Here is a 13307-nt window from a genome sequence, read left to right on the forward strand (position 1 = left end):
AAGTAATGTGTAAACACCAAAGCTGGGTTACTAGTATAATGAGTATTAATATAAGTACTTTTATAAACGGGCATTATGAAAGGAAATGATACATTTTAAATGCTAAGCATTGTATTCACCCCAACATGTGATTTCATCCTCCCGTGAAAATGCAAATAAGGTGTTTTCCTGAAATTTATAGGTTGTGGTTTTGCAGAGGATGTTTCCAATGTGACATTTGTCTCAGCCTTCAATGTTTTGCAGTTCTAAAGTTGTGCATACATAGGATATCTGAATAAGATAGGAACTCAGAATGACAGGGTGCACATAATATTGCAGACATTACTCACTTGGCATATGAGCATAATCAAGATAATGCATAGATCCTTGTGTATGATGTGGGATGCTTTGTCAAGAAAATGATATGAATAAAGTTTTCTACAAATACTGCTTTTTCCCACACTCTAAGTTTTCTAGGAACCTCGGAGATTTTGTTTGAGGAGAAAGTTTCAGATTTTTACATCCTTTACAGACATTGACTTCATAGTTGTTGCATCAACTTGTGAGACAAATTAACCAGGAATATAAATCCCTGCACTCACAAGAAAAGCCAAAGATTTGAAGAGTCAAGGATGTGGGATTGGACTTCTTATATGGCCAGTTACTAGATTCACTAGATTATACTGATGTTACTTCTTGTTTCTGCTTTGTGTAAAAATAGATTCTGTAGAAAACAGACCAACAGCTGCAAACATGCCAGAACAAATAATGTAAATCAAACTTTAAAAGAAAAAGAACAACAGTTCCAAAGGTAATAAAGTTTTAAATTTGCTTGAAAAACATCAAATACATTGAAGTTCTTATGGCTAATATATTTTACATAATGGAAATTCCACCACATTGTCCACTCTAAAAAATATCATAATTGGGTAGTAGAAACTCTAAGGAACAGTTTCAAAATCTGATTATAATTTAAACTGAAGGTTTAGATAAAATATTCAAGTTGCTTATTTTTTATTTTCAAGAATTTAATTGATTTTATAACTCGGTGGATGGAAAGATCCTGATTTATAAATAACTCATGCTACATTAGTTAATGTTGCTAATAACATGTGAATCTTTTACCTGAAAATAGACATTTCTGTGCTGTCAGGGCTACCTTTTCTCTAATAAGTGTTTAGATGATAGCAGACTGCCATGACTGCGTTATGAGGCATTGTATATTTACAGTATAATGTTCATTCTCATACCTGAATATACATTCTTAATCCATGGTAGAAGTTTTATAGATAACCATTTATGAAGAAGTGTATAACAAGAATGGCAAGCCACCCTCAGCTTTCACTTTAAAATTACCAATATTGTGCTGAAAACTAACATTCATGTCAGCGCAGCTTGAGTAAAAATCAAATTGTTTATAAATTATGCTAATTATGAATGAAGAACTATTTTTTCTCAAACGTTTTGTAAGCCTTTGTCCCTGTAATGCAAATTTATTAATGAATTGCTAGAGTGTGATTTTCATAAGAAAAAATAAATATGATAAAACTCAATTTTTCTAAAGGCAGATGTAGAGTGCATGTGCTGTTGCATTCTTAAGTAGACCAGCAGAATATAACTAAGATGTAGCCACCAACACTTTGAAAAAATGCTTTCAGTTAACAAGGAATCATTCTTAATCATTTCGCCGGGGGAGTCCTGCAGGGGTCTGTTTTGGCCATGCTGTGTTTCAGTGTCTGAAAAAAGAATAAAATAATTTTTGAGTGATGATGAAACCATAACCTTTAAAAATCTGTGGCTGACAAGCAGCTGAGCAGTATTATTCAAAATCAATGGTATGCTACAAAAATTCAATGCCATCACAAAATGCACAAAGTAAAAGAGAAGAAAAACCTGAATAGAGTGCAAAACCACAAAAATTTAACACAGCCTAAGACGGCAATTTCCAGTAGAGCACAGACAAATTCTTTAATAGGTCACACAATACTGCTTCTCAAGCCATACAAATTTCAGGACATATTTAAGCATGCCTGTCCTATACACGTGAAACTACTTTTAATGGCAAGTATGTAAAGGGAAGTACACAGTGAGGTTTCATCATGGTAAATAATATTCTCAGAGGTGTGTATGTGGGCATCATGACCACAAGTGTTAAAGTGGAGAGAGACCCTGCCCTGAAGTCCAGATATAGTCCTTCCAAATTCACATAAACAAAAGGAATTACCAAAGAGACATTGAAAGAAAAAGTCTGTCTTTAGTAGAAAGGATTTGATAGTATTGTTGTGTAAAATATGTGCTCTGTGCTGTGTTAAGAAAGCCCAAACTGTAACATTTTGGCAACAAAGCTGGATTTCCTGTTAAGGTTAATAGGGAGAAGAAAGTGGAAGAGAGGTATTTTATGCATGTATAGATTACCTACCTAGAAATTTATGTAAATTATTATGAAGATAATCTCCATAAAATAATTGAATTGGATACCTTTTTGAATTTTTAAGCTTTGAAACATGTAAGACTGTGTTTTGCCATAAACCAAAATGTTTCCTCAAGAGATTATGAAAATGGATTATAAAATTTAATGAAACCTTTTTGTTTCTTCAGCAGGTATTTTTCTGTCTTTTCAAGAAATTCTGTCAGGTTGACAGAGATTTTGATACAGCAGAGGTAGAAAAAGGTTATGAAATACCTGTTGTTGAAATACTAGTGATATGCTTAAAGCCCATGAACCAAACATACATTTGGGAATAAGTAGGGACCGTTTGGGGTTTTTTAACTGAAGGGCACAGTTATCAGGTATGATGACAAAGCAGTCCTAAATAAAATGCTCTCCTACTGCTGTTACCATAGGCTGTACTTCAATTATTTTTTCCAGTTGAGGAAGAACTAGATATCAGAATAACCTATGAAGCTATCACCTATCTCTTTTACATTATGTTTTTTCTCTAAAAATTCCAGAAATTTCTTAAAGAGAAATAGGAAGAGAAAGATCTTTTATTTTCCAAAAGTAGCAAAATATTTTAGACATGCAAAAAAAAATTCAAGACAAATTGCTGCCAAAAATATAAATTACACTTAAGTGAAGTGTTACAAATCTCTTTCACAGCCTTCTTGAAAACTCTTAATTTTAAATTATATCCTCATTTTTGTGTGGTTATTTTAGGATATTATTTAAATGACTGAAATAAGATTTCTCCTGGAACTTTTTTTAAGTATCAATGAGTAAACAAAGATATGTTTGTTGATAATTGGTGTAAGTTTTGTACAAGGAAATAAGGCAATGATACACACTGTTATAATTCCTACTGTAATTTATCTTAGCAATCATCATCATAATGGTGGGGTTTGTTCTCCCTAGTGATTTACTACTAGTATTTTATAGTCAAAGTGCACAAAGATCCTTGAAAGCAGAGTTTTAATCTCCCACAAACACTTTTTTTCCTGACCTGTAGAAACACAGGTACACAAACATTGTCCAGTAGTGAGTCATCATATAGTAGTTGTTACTGCCTGTTAGTACCTGTTGTGCCTTTAAATACGGGGTGCTGTAAAAGGAAGCTTATGTTAATGATCATTCTTGCAATGATTTTTAATAAGAAATAACGTCAATAGAATAAAACATTTTCACAGAATAATAGCCTCCTACTCTTTTTCTAAAATTGTGATGATTCCAAACAACAGAAGTCTTGTTGACTTTAAATTGTGAAATTTAAAGAAATTCAGGAGCAACAAGCCTTATAAAATTTGACAATTTTTGAAGAAATATCCTACAGATGTGGGAACCAGCTAAGGATGTAAGTGTTGCAGAATAATGCCTTGCCCTGAGTCATATATTTGCAGGCTTGGAGGATAAATCACTGTTTACTTGAAATAAAACCAAATTACTTTCAGGACATAGAGTTCCTATGCTCTCTGAAGTGCAATTAATTTTGTGGCAATACAGTATAATTAACTATGCTACTGATTTTTTTTTTATTATTTTTATATATATAGAAATAATACACTTTTAAACATCCGGGAGTGTATCCGAAAGTTTAATTGAAACTTCCAAGATGATTTTATGGAGCAAGAAAGTCTGTGGACAGAAAGAATTTGTGACTTCGCTAGCTCAACATTTTAGTTCACAACAGAACTATGATTATGCTTGCAGATTATTAACCTACAGTTTCCTGATAGCACTTTGAGGTTTTCTGCATTAGGATTAGAGTGGTGTTATAATTGGCTGGCTTTCTGACAAGCAGGTAGTAAGATTTCAGTTTCTGCCCCCAGTTTCACTCCTATGTAACTCTATTGTGCAATGTGTAAAAACTAGCAAAATATTCTGCATTCTTTTCCACACACTTATTCAAAATGATAAAATAGAAAAAAGGTACTGGGAGCCAAAGATTAATTTATACTCTTTTAGACCAGCTGTTTGCAAAGCATATTTGGTTTAAAAAGCTTGCTTTTTTTTTTTTTCTAGTGGCCCCATGCGATTTTCACTTCTAAATGTCCAGCTCAAAAGTTTCATAGAAACTCTAAAAATAAAAATAAAAAGACTTTTTTTTTTTTTTTTTAAGGTAAAGAAAAGCCGAATATATACACTTCTATTCTCAGGTTCTTTTCTGACGTGTCTAAAATACTTTGGAATCAATCATAGAATCATAGAATATTAGTATCATAGTATGTTCTGTGTTGGAAGGGACACCTTTCACTGGACAGGTTGCTCAAAGCCCCATCCAGCCCCAACACTTCCAGAGATGGGGCAGCCGCAACTTCTCTGGGCCACTCATAGTGAAGAATTTCTTCTTAAAATCCAATCTAAATCTACCTGCTTTCACTGCAAAACCATTCCCCTTTTTTCTATCACTACATGCTTGTGTAAAAAGTCCCTCTCCAGAATTCTTCTAGGCCCCCTTTAGGTACTGGAAGGCTGCTAGAAAACATCCTCAGTGCCTTCTCCAGACTAAACAACCATGGCTCTGAAAGTAGAGGGGAAGGATGACCTCCTTCTACCTGCTGGCCACACTCCTTTTGATGCAGCCCAGGATATGATTGGTTTCTGGGCTGTGAGTACACCCTGAAGCCAGCTCATGTTCAGTTTCTCACCAATCAACACTCCCAAGTCCTTCCCCTAAGGTTTTCCCTGAACCGTTTATCTGCCCAACCTGGAGCTGTGATTGTGATCACCCCAACCCATGTGAAAGACCTTGCACTTAGCTATGTTGAACTTTGTCAGGTTTGCACAGGCCCACATCTCAAGCCTGGAAAAAGAATATGCCATTTATTGATTAAGATTTTTTTAAAAAAAACAAATGCAAACAAAAAAACTCCAACACCAGAAACCCACACCAAAATGTGCGAACGCATAAAAAACAAAAGGCAAAACTAATTTCTTTAATGAAGTACCATGGAAAAATTGTTAGAACTTGGCAACATAGCAAACACCAAATGGATAACCTGTTAATAGGATGTCTTGAATAAATTTAAGGTTACAATGACATACATATTTCCTCCAAAGCATGCAGATTAACACTATAGTAATTTAACTACTTCTTTTATATATTTATTACCATTAGCATAAAACTAAAATAAATTTAATATTATGTTTATGCATTTTGTTCTATACTTCCTTTTTTTTATTGTTCAAATGAATGTGTTTTTACTTCATGTATTGTCTAATATTTATTTGCCAGATTTTAAATTTTGAGCATTAATCTTCATTAATGTTGTACTGGAAAAAGAAAAATGCCTGTAGACAAAAAGTTGAAAACTAATTTGCTCCAGGAAAATCAATTTTAGATTGTTCTTATTAAGCTAATGGGTAACCTCCAGCCTTATTAATGAAATAACCATGGTTATAGTATTGATAAATTTAACAAATCTTAGCAATTATAAAGAAACGCATCTGTGTCTGTGAAATGAATATTAATTCAAGGATGAATCATTTGTATTTGGTGATCATAAAGAGGATTTGCTGTGCTAATATGTTTTCTTCCTCTGCTTTTATAGAAAAAAAAAATCCATTTTTGGATCCCCAGATTCAAAAATATCTACCTCAGTCAGATTCTCTATTGCTTTTACCCTGATGCACTTTCTTCTGCCGTCACAGAGCATTCTGATCCCTTTCAAACATGAAATGTATATCCTTTATTATTATTTTGATTATTTTATTTTTCTACTCTTAGAACCAGAATTTTAGAATGCAGTCTGATTTATTTTTCTTTAATATCTTCTAAGCATTAAAGTAATTTGTTTTCTAAAGGAACTATTTATGTTCAAATAAACTTTTCAAGTCACAGTTTGAACTGCTCTGGTGTACATTCTGAACTTCTTCAATTCAGATATCCCTGGAGTTTATCAGTCTCCATGGAAATTCACAAATTCTCAGTACCAGGAGAGAGCTTAAAATTAATTTTTCCTCAGGACTTTGCTGGGGGGTAGGGAGAGAAAGACTGAGCACACTTGAAAGCTTAAGCTTTTATCAGGCTGCTTTTCTGACATAAAATGTGCTTATTTTGAAGCAGACTATTAAAGGTTTAAGCCAATTGACTTTTGTATAACCTATACCTATATTACCCATTTCCAATATTGAACTATCTGTATACCTAATGTATAATTATTTATTATAATAATTTATTGTCAGTGGTGATAGAAAGCTTTTGTTCAATGTTTTTCAGATCTCAGGATAGAGAATTTTTTATTGAGTTCCAAATTGGCAAGCTCAGGGTGAGTAATAATTTTTGTTATTTCTTTATCTTGAATTTGGATGGTTTTGTGAATATCTGTATTCCAGCATATGACTATGTTTCCTGGAGCATTAAAAAAAAAAATAAAAGTCCTACCCAGTCTGTGATAACGTCAACTGGCAATATCAGTTATTAATTAAACCCTTTTAGTTTCAAGAGGTTGTGAGAGAAAAGGGATTTTTCCTTACTGTATAACTGGAAAATGAATTTGTTTGTATGTTTTGTTTATTTGTTTGTTTGGTTTAGTATATTTTGACTAAAGAGACAGTGACGTAATTGTACTTCAGTATTACATGTGTAACTTGACCATGTTTCATTTTGGGACTAATGTTAAAATTAATCATCAGACTCAGGAGCTGACATAATTTCAAAGTGAGAGAGAACATGAACCAGAGAAGCACCAATAGGTAAAACCAACAGAAGTTCTCCAGACATAAACTGCATTTTTGCACATTAATTCCTGTGTGAGAAGCCATCTTTTAGCTATGTATAAGGGCCAAGCAGCTGTAGTAGATGCTAAACCCATGACATTGTATGTTTTATCAAAATGGTTTCCTACTATCAGAAGTTTAATGTGACAGTTTTGGGGAGTGAGATACAAGGCAGTTGTTAAAAAGAAAAATTACTGTAGTTTTGTGGGTTTTTTTCTCTCTTCCATATAGTACGGTTTTGGAGAAACATGTATAATATGGTCATTTGAATGAAGTACATTGCTCTTTAGCATGTTGCTGAAATAATTTAAGTAATAAAGCTGTTGAGACAAAGAAGCTTAAACAGATTATCATTCTCCTGACTTTTAAACTCGTTTCATAATATTAAAGATAACAGAGTACTTGTTTTATAATAAGGGACAATATGATTACCATGCAGTTGAGATCAAATGTGTGAGGAAACCTTGTTTGTATAATACAAATAGTCATTGTATTTTGCATACATGGGCAGCAAACAATGCTCCTAGACAGTGGAAACCTAAGAACAGGAGAACAGATCTGTCAGCTTTGTTTTGTGATTCCACTCATTGTGTGAAAGTAGTAGTTTAAAAAGTACCATATTAGAAATGATACATTTTACCATGCCACTTTTTTTTGTACTGAGTTACAACTTTTGAGCTTTAAAGCATATTTCTGTTTCAGAAGCTTCTCCTGAATGTCTGAAATTTAGACTTTTGTAGTAGTAATTTTAAAAATTCAAATAAAATAGTTTTTCTTAATATTTCAACAGTTCTGGTGGGCTTTGTTTCCATCCTGTTTCTTTTGGTTTTCCATGATTTTTTTTATTTCTCTTTTTCTCATAGTTCTTGAGCAGTTGATTATTGCTATTCCACATTCTGCACAACACAGCTGTAGAATCATCCCTGCAATAGGTGATTAACAGGTGTCTATTGTAAGTCTGTAAATGCTTTTAAATTCCAAATCCCCCAAAATCTAGTTATTTTTGCAGATATCAAAGTGTGTACAGGAGTATGAGGCTTATTCAGATTCCTATAAAGGACCTGCATTCCTAGAAATGCTGTAGGAGTAATCAATCTAATATTAGCAAAACTCTTAACTGTAGAGATACCTGCCTTGTTAAGTTTGTTAATATCTGGTGATTGTGAAAACACTAAAAGTGTTTAGAAGCAATACAACGAAGTGTTAGAGAATTCTCATAATAACACTGTTATATTACTTAATATAAGATTACTGGTGATCGATTGTTTTCTTGGTTTGAGCAACTGATGCTATATAAAATACGCACAAGCATATATGTGTACTTGTGGTTGGTTCATGTATAACAAAGCTTTATTTTTAAAGAAAGAAGTAATGCAAACCCATGATATCTCATGGCTTGAGTGACCATGTCAAAGCACTTTTTATGCTTATGAATATAGGAGGCAACAGAGATATACCATGAAATTATGATAAAGTAAGATTTTGTGTGATTTAAAAAAAAAATCGGAATCAAATGATAAGCAACAGAAACAATCAACTTCTATAGGAGAATCCATAAAACCCCACTATGTGTTTAAATTACATCACTTCTGTTTAGCATACTTGGAGAAATTAAAATATACAGCTGATAGAAGTTTACTGTAGAAGGGGCTCATTTCCAGTAACATAATCTTTCTAATCTGTTGAAACTATAAATATAAATAGCCTAATTAATTTCTTTCACAAATTGACACAGTTAAAATGATGGGAATTAGACATGGGATGTTCCCCAGTGGTGTTTGGAAACTGTAGGTGTAGCCGATTTGTCAGAGAATGTTCTTACAGAAAGTAGAGAGAATAGATGACATTGTTTTATTGGCCTGCAATCTGTGCATATAAAAATGGTGCAGATGACTAAAGCAGAACTGAGAAGAATAAAGGCAGCTGCTGAAGTATCAAGGAATCCTTGCAAGATCTGAATCAGATCTGAAATCTGAAATTTGAATAGAGTTTTGTTGAGACAGAAGTTTAAACAAAAGCTTGTGGTATGCCAAATTGGCTCATTTGTAATCAATACTTTAAACAAGAGGAACAGACAAATCTAAGTAGCATTTTCACCATTAAAATAGTAGTACTGATTTTATGCATCTTAATAGGTTTTCTAAAAAATAAGGAATTAAAATATATATGAATTTAAAAAATATTTCTTAATTAATGCTTTCAACTTCCCCCTTCACTTAATAGTGATGTGATCAATCTTATGAATTGAAACTTAGAATTAAACTTGGCTAGGGATATTAAGGATAACAGGAGGGGATTCTACAGGTACATGGCAAATAAAAAACAGACTAGAGAGAATGTAGGCCCCCTCAGGAAGCTCTCGGGAGAACTGGATACACAGGATTTGGAGAAGGCTGAGGTTCTGAATGACTTCTTTGCCTCGGTCTTCACTGGCAAAGGCTCTGACCAAACCACCCAAGTCTTGCAAGGCAGATGCAGGGACTGTGAGAATGAAGACCTTGCGCCCACTGTAGGAGAGGAACTGGTTCGAGACCATCCTAAAAACCGAAATGTGCACAAGTCCATGGGACCTGATGAAATCCATCCGCGGGTCCTGAAGGAGCTGGCAAATGAAGTTGCAAAGCTGCTGGCCATCATTTTTGAGAAATCATGGCAGTCAGGTGAAGTTACTGATGAGTGGAAAATGGGAAATATAACCCCCATTTTCAAGAAGGGGAAAATGGATGACCCAGGGAATTACAGACCAGTCAGTCTCACCTCTGTGCCTGGCAAAATCTTGGAGCAGATTCTCCTGGAAGGCATGCTAAGGCACACGAAAATCAACAAGGTGCTTGGTGACAGCCAGCATGGCTTCACTAAGGGGAAATCCTGCCTGACCAATTTGGTGGCCTTCTATGGTGGGGCTACAGAACTGATGGTCAGGGGTAGAGCAGTTGATGTCATCTACCTGGACTTGTGCAAAGCGTTCGACACTGTCCCACACAACATCCTTGTCTCTAAATTGGAGAGACATCAATTTGATAGATGGACCACTCGGTGGATAAAGAACTGACCGGATGGCCGCACGCAAAGAGTTGTGGTCAATGGCTCAATGTCCTGAAGGAGACCAGTAACGACTGGTGTCCCTCAGGGATCAGTGTTGGGACTGGTCTTGTTTAACATCTTTGTCGCTGACATGGACAGGGGAATTGAGTGCGCCCTCAGCAAGTTTGCCGATGACACCAAGCTGTGTGGTTCGGTTGATAAGCTGGAGGGAAGGAATGCCATCCAGAGGGACCTTGACACACTTGTGAGGTGGGCTGATGCCAACCTCATGAAGTTTAACCATGCCAAGTGCAAGGTCTTACACCTGGGTCAGAGCAATCCCAAGCACAGCTACAGGTTGGGCAAAGAAGAGATTCAGAGCAGCCCTGCAGAGAAGGACTTGGGGGTGTTGGTTGATGAGAAAATGAACATGAGCTGGCAGTGTGCACTTGCAGCCAAGAAAGCCAACTGTATCCTTGGCTGCATCAACAGGAGCATGACCAGCAGGATGAAGGAGGTGATCCTGCCCCTCTACTCTGCTCTCATGAGACCCCACTTGGAGTATTGTGTACAATTCTAGTGTCCTCAACATAAAAAGGACATGGAACTGTTGGAACAAGTCCAGAGAAGGGCCACAAGGATGATCAGGGGACTGGAGCACCTCTCATATGAAGATAGGCTGAGAAAGTTGGGGCTGTTCAGCCTGCAGAGGAGAAGGCTGTGTGGAGACCTCCTAGCTGCCTTCCAGTATCTGAAGGGGGCCTATAGGGATGCGGGGGAGGGAATCTTCATTAGGGACTATAGTGATAGGACAAGGGGTAACGAGTTAAAACTTAAACAGAGGAAGTTTAGATTGGATATAATGAGGAAATTCTTTACTGTTAGAGTCGTGAGGCACTGGAATAGGTTGCCCAGGGAGGTTGTGAATGCTCCATCCCTGGCAGTGTTCAAGACCAGGTTGGACAAAGCCTTCTGTGATATGGTTTAGGGTGAGGTGTCCCTGCCCATGGCAGGGGGGTTGGAACTAGATGATCTTAAGGTCCTTTCCAACCCTAACTGTTCTATGATTCTATGAAGGTTTTATCAGAAAAAAAAACATTAGCTGATACTGAACGAGTGGATGAAAATTAGTCTTTCATTGGAAAACTGGTATCAGGAACTTTTCTATCCCAGTGTTGATGTTTTTTCATGGGTACAAATTACTCCCAGGGAAGTACTGACTTGAAACAAGAGGAAAATTTTTCAGCCATTATAATAATCTCCCCATGGAAGTGGTGAGTTCCCCAGTATTGGAGGCTTTAAAGATTCGGCTGGACAGGGTGCTGAACCATCTTGTCTAGATGGTACTTTGTCCAAGATTGGACCAGATGATCATTGAGGTCACTTGCAACCTGGTATTCTATAAAACAAACAAAGGAATAAAAACCCCAAACAAAAGAAAAATCAACCAAACCCAAACACCACAACAAACAGAAAAACCCCAAACATTCTTCTTCTTTTACCCATTTCTTCTTATGATTTTTAAAAGTCCGCTCTTACTCTAGATTTTTATTTCTTTTTTCAAGTCCTTCCACTCATACACTTTATTTTTCTATTGCCTCATGTGATTTAAGAAGTAACATAAAGGTTCAGGACCTTGGCCAAATTTCTCAAAAAAAACATCTGTCATCCAATCAAACATGCAACATGTTCCTTTAGAGATAATTGTTAATTAAAATACAATGGAAAGAAGCAAGCATCTCTTTCCAGGAAATCTTTCAGATAATCTGAGATAAGTCTGTAAAAAGCAATAGGTAACCAGAGAAGTTTTGAAGGATGTTTCTTTACTCCTAGAATTTTAAGCAACTGAATGATTCTGATAATTGTCCATAACTGTCTTTCTCACATTTTGGTAGTTTTATGTCAGTGAAAGCAACATCAAGAAAGGAAATTGACAAGGATTGGGCGTTTCAGTTTTATTTTATGTTCAGCTTGTGATACCTCTTTCTACTACCTGGCACTTAAGAAAATAATTTCCTTGTCCATAAATCTGTTGGGAGAAGCATCAGAATTTACAGTCTCAGAAATTTCATAATTAAAAAAAAAAAAGTATTAAATAGTCTGATCTAGAAAACTCGTAAACCACCAAACAAAAAGCAAAAAACTGTTTTCTGTTTACAAAGAATTAAGGGTATTTTTGAAGACAGAATTTGCAGAAGTAAACTTAAAATGCCATTTTACCTGAATACTTCTGAATGCTGCACCATAAATTATCAGGTATATGAATACAGGTATGCTTGTATTTTCATTATAAACCCTTGCTGTTAGATACTGCATTTAATACTGTGTTTGGAAAAACTTATTTCTGATTATTTATTTACATATAAATAAACACAAAAATATATGTGTATGTGTGTTTAAAGGCACATTAATTTTTATAAATGCATTCTAGATCTGATCCTGTTCAATCCTTAAATGTGCCTTTGTGATTTATAGATATGCATGCTTCTGTATATTTATACATTTCCAATGAGACAGGCGTTGTCTTAAAAGCACTGCAAAAGTTCTGAGCTACTTATTTTAATGTAAATTTCAAGCATGCTAAGTGTAGTAATACAGAAAAAGCCAATTCAACAATTATCTTTTAACTACTCTTAGCAGTAGATTCACTAGCATGTGAAACGGTATGGCTAGAGATTTTGCAGGTCATGCCATGGTAAAAGTTAAAGGTTGCATGTAAATTGGGAATGAGGTCTGTGATTTTTTTACTTTTGTGACATTAACATTCTCTCTGAAACACCTTCTATGCTTCTGAAAGATTAAAATTTATCACCTAAAAATTATTTCTTTTACTCAAAACACAATGTAGTCACCAAATTAATTTTTTAGTAAGGAGTATCACCAATGAAAAGTTAACCAACTTGCATAAGATGTGGGAAAAAAAAAAAAAAGCTTTTATGTTGGAGATAGATTTCATTTTTTAGTAAGCATACTCTGAAAGTATTGATTAAAGTGTCCTACCATGGCCACAGCCAAGGGATAATTTTCATTATAATGATGCTATACAATCTTGATATTCTGCCTTTTGTACCTCTGTCATGTCTCTTGAGAGTAGGATTATTTCTGAAGTTAAAATCAGCTTTAAAAGAAAAGGCAGTTTGAATTTCATATT

At 35.0% G+C, this 13307-nt stretch overlaps 1 long non-coding RNA gene across 2 annotated transcripts in view; it reads left to right on the forward strand.

Annotated features, from left to right (window-relative positions):
• The window catches only part of LOC133262968 (uncharacterized), a 613641-nt gene that overhangs the window by 549474 nt on the left and 50860 nt on the right, over positions 1-13307 (forward strand). For both annotated transcript variants that reach the window (XR_009741417.1, XR_009741419.1), the window contains exon 6: positions 6633-6681. This is a non-coding gene — a long non-coding RNA (uncharacterized LOC133262968). The remainder of the gene's footprint in view (positions 1-6632; positions 6682-13307) is intronic.

This window comes from Pezoporus flaviventris, unplaced genomic scaffold, assembly GCF_033815535.1.
Source record: "Pezoporus flaviventris isolate CSIRO_AGI_PZ_B2104156 unplaced genomic scaffold, CSIRO_AGI_Pfla_v1 ptg000226l, whole genome shotgun sequence".
In the NCBI taxonomy this organism is placed as follows: domain Eukaryota; kingdom Metazoa; phylum Chordata; class Aves; order Psittaciformes; family Psittacidae; genus Pezoporus; species Pezoporus flaviventris.